The 4,319-nt window shown below is 29.8% G+C and overlaps 1 long non-coding RNA gene across 2 annotated transcripts in view; it reads left to right on the plus strand.

The window, feature by feature from the left end:
* Positions 1-3,974, plus strand: part of LOC106470266 — a 9,793-nt gene extending 5,819 nt beyond the window's left edge. The window contains exons 3-4 of one of the 2 annotated variants that reach the window (XR_002613010.1): positions 532-633; positions 2,410-3,974. This is a non-coding gene — a long non-coding RNA (uncharacterized LOC106470266). The remainder of the gene's footprint in view (positions 1-531; positions 634-2,409) is intronic. The other variant, XR_001291480.2, reaches the window with a different exon arrangement.
* Positions 3,975-4,319: the final 345 nt, after the last annotated feature.

The raw sequence follows: 4,319 nt of genomic DNA on the forward strand, positions 1-4,319 counted from the left end.
CATGTTGGATGGGCAACATGTGAAAAGAAAAAAGGCATGAGAAAAAGATTGCTTAACGAACCGTATGAAAGCGTTGTAATGTTTACTGCCAAATTTCGTTAAATTTGCTTACTAATTTAAAAGTTATAGCATGAAAACTATAACAAGCACAAAATGGTTATGAGATCAGTCCCAGGGACCGAGCCCATGCTAAAAGAGATATATGAACCAGGACAGAAAAGGCATAATAATCAAATAAGAGTATTTCCCAAGTATTTAATTTTGTAAGTGAAAAAATAGATACTATTAGGTTTATGTATAAAGAAAAATAGAACAGAGTTGTTAATTATCATATGTAGATAGTATTTGTCCAAATATTTTTATATGAAAGTAGAAGAGGTGGAACATCAACAGTTATAAATTGAAGAAAGAAAAACATTTAATATTTCTATGGATGAAAATGTTATTACTTTTATTTATTTAATGGTAAAGAGGAGTACATTTCAAGTTTTATTGAGAGAATGATAAACGTGGTTTTGCTTTCATTATTAGACTACCTGACAAACCTATTCAATGCACAGGGAAGACATAGGTGGTCAGATCTGAACACTGACCCTCCCTGTGTCACTCCCCAGTGGGGCCCTACGGGTACAGGTTGGTGAGAGCTGGTCCATTGTTTTGTAATTCATTCTCAGATGTAAAATAATTGTGTATATGGATGATTGGTGAGTTATTTATCAGGTGTTGGTGGAGAAGTTGTGTGAAAGGTTCCTAAATGTTTTCTAGTTAAAGGTTTGAAGAAAGTTACAAGAATTCTTTTGAAAAATGATGTTAGAATTAGGAAGGTACACTTGTCTAATCAACTTCTTGTTAATTCTTTAATTAAAGCTTACTCTGTGGATGTTCTTTATCGCATTACTACCAGGGTACAAAAAATTATATTTTATTAAACACATTACAAGCTTTACAAAATGTGACTTTGTAAAGAAATAAGTCTAAGTCAAACTCAAGCACAAAAAAGCAACATTCTTAATAATAACCCAATGAAAATAATGACAGCATTAATAATAATAACAATAAATCAAGAAAAAAGAACCAGAAAAATATAACCCTAATGTGTAAAATTATTCACAAATACACATGAACAAGTCACAATTACAGATATACTTGGTACACATGAACAAGTAACAGTTAAAGATATACTTGGTACACATGAACAAGTAACAGTTAAAGATATACTTGGTACACATGAACAAGTCACAATTAAAGATATACTTGGTACACATGAACAAGTCACAATTAAAGATATACTTGGTACACATGAACAAGTCACAATTAAAGATATACTTGGTGCACATGAACAAGTCACAATTAAAGATATACTTGGTACATGAACAAGTCACAATTAAAGATATACTTGGTACACATGAACAAGTAACAATTAAAGATATACTTGGTGCACAGTCACAATTAAAGATGTACTTGAAATAATATCTTTTAGCAAGTCAAATATTTATCACAGTTTCATAGCCTAATTTCTCTTGTCAGTCTAACTTTGGGTTAGAAGACCATGAGATTACGTGTCTTATGATTAACAAATTTTCACTTGTTTTACATATTTAACTATGAACTTTGTATCCATAAGTCACCGTTAGGGAAACCTCGTGTTGGGGGTAATATATAAAAATCACTCGTTCAATATATAATCTACACGAGGAGACTGATGTGCTATCATCTATAGTAAATAAAAAATATAGCTGCACAAATGGTAGGAAAAATAGATAATCGATAACCTATATCATAACAAGAAATAAAATAGAAATTGTTACTTCACAACCTCTCAGACCAACAATATGACTAACCAAATTTTCAAGAATGTTAATCCAAGTTACAAAAAAAGGCCATGAAAGTTGTTTGTTTGATTTTGCTGGAGAGTTAAAAAAAATAAGGTTTATTCTATTCAGGTATCTAATATTGTGTGGGGCTATGTGAACAAGTCTCTTGATTCTTTTTGGATTGATAAAAAAAAATTATAATGTTTAGTTAAATGTCGATCTTAAAATAATAAAATGCCTGTTCATCCGGTTAGTAACGCATATGATTGGGGTAAGAATGTTCCCACTGCCCTTTTCTTCTGTTTAGTGAAATCAACTAAATAGGAGTTTTTTGTATAAAATGACCTATCATATAAAAAGTAAACTATTAAGTATTAACAGTACTGTTTATTGTGTTTTTTTTGTAAAATTAGAAAAAAAAGTGTTTTTTTTTTTAGTGGTTAGAGGTTAAATATATACCAGTAACTCTACTAAAATAATTGTTTATATTCATTTATAAATCTTTTATTAACTGTCTACAATAACAAAATTGGTTAAAAAGAATGTTAAAAGCAGTTTCTGTAATAATACTTTTAATTCTTTCACTTTAATCCAGTCATCCTCCTCGGAATATGAAAGTCTACAGTTAAACAGTATCAGTGAACCAGTCTCACTGGAAGGTGTTCCATTTATAATCAATGAAAAGTTGGACAGGAAGGATGAAGTTAACAACATTTTGTGGCAAGTCCTTCAATCTATTGAAAACCTCAAGAAGTATGACAACAGCAAACCTTGGATTCATGACTGTTACAACTTTAATGTGGAGAAATTAGTTTTAAGACAATGAAACCTTTTGTTTTTATAGCATACTGTATTCTGGATATCGCAAAACTGTTTCAAGGAATATCTACTGATAAAACTGTTAAGGGTAACTAGATAACAATTGGAACATAAAAACAGTTTGTGTGTTTTACAAGCATTGTTTAGGCTTAAAGTTCAGATCAAAATCAGGACTTAATTTTAACCAGAACCTGTTTAGTATGGGCTTTTTTTTAATCTAAAGGTGGAAACACTACAACTTGATGTTTGACTGACAAGTTGACCACTCTTCTCCAAACAGTATCCACCAACCTTTCAACAAGGATCTGGTACTTTTAATATAAACTAGAATGTATCATATCCAACTCAGTCAGCTTGGTGTAGGAAACAATACTGAATATTTGAGATACACAGCCTAAAAGTGTTAACATTGTAACTCATTTGGGAGACAAGTAGACTATGCTTTTAAAAAAGACTGCATTTGTATTTTAAAAGTAATTGCAGTTATTGTAACTGTAAATGTACTATTAAAATTATTTTATTATGTTTGCTGTTATTTTTCAAGTTGTGCTTCATTTCTATGTTTATTAATAAACAGAGGATGAAGTTCTATGTTGAATATTTTTCACTGCTTACTTGTCACACGTATTTGTATTCAAATATTAAAATCATGTTCCCGTTTTAAGTGTAAGTGCATGAAATTGATTTGTGTGTATGTGATCTTATGAAAGCTTGCATCTTTTATTTCAGATAGGCAAACTTTGGCTACACAGTCTGTAACTGAATAATGGCATGGAGTATTTTAAGTTTCTCTTAGATAACAAAACACTGTAAAGATCATGTTGTTTCTTATTAAAATATAAAGATCTTTTATTAATCTAGTATGTGACATCCTAGAGTCACAGAATATATTTACATGTACTAATGAATTCTGTCATTCCCATACTTTACTAAAGTAAAAATTGTAAATAATTTGTAATCTTTCAAATGATGATGTTTTGATTCTTATGATTACAAATAGATTATAATAATTGTTAATTCTGAAATAACCTTAAGCATGTAATAAAATTTGTAAACGGGTCTAGTTTATTATAAAGTTTTTATAAAAGTAATCAATTTTCAGTGGCTTCGTATTATCTGTGAAACATCAAACAATGTAAAAAAAATTTAGTTCTGATACATTATATTCCACTGTGGCTTGTATATTCAAAATTGTTTTAATATATATTCAACACTGTATATTTAAGATATTTGGTCAGAAAAGGGTTGAAGTTATTGATTTAATGTAGTAATATAACACCTGTGTGTGTGTGTTCTTGTAAAATATTATTGTATTTTGAAATAAAATATTGTTTTCAGTAATTACAGTGTAAACTTTGTCACACAAATTCATAATCATTATGACTTTTCTAGGTTAAGTTCAAAATCATCTAGTCCATTGGTCAGTATGTCGGGCTAAGGTTTTAGATGTGATACTGTTGAACACGCTCCATGAGTAAAAATGACAATCAATGCAATTATTTGGTTCAAAGAACCAAACAAATCCTTGTAGTGGTGGCTTCTTCTGACTTATCCCTTTATTTAATAGTTCAAAATAACTCTGGAGGTTTTTGATCTGGCCATTTCAGCTCATGTGCACAAAAGGATGCCATTCAAGCTAGAAATTTCCATTCATAATTAGCAGCCACTTATTACTTTCTAACTAAA

This window comes from Limulus polyphemus, unplaced genomic scaffold (assembly GCF_000517525.1).
Source record: "Limulus polyphemus unplaced genomic scaffold, Limulus_polyphemus-2.1.2 Scaffold3912, whole genome shotgun sequence".
NCBI lineage: Eukaryota > Metazoa > Arthropoda > Merostomata > Xiphosura > Limulidae > Limulus > Limulus polyphemus.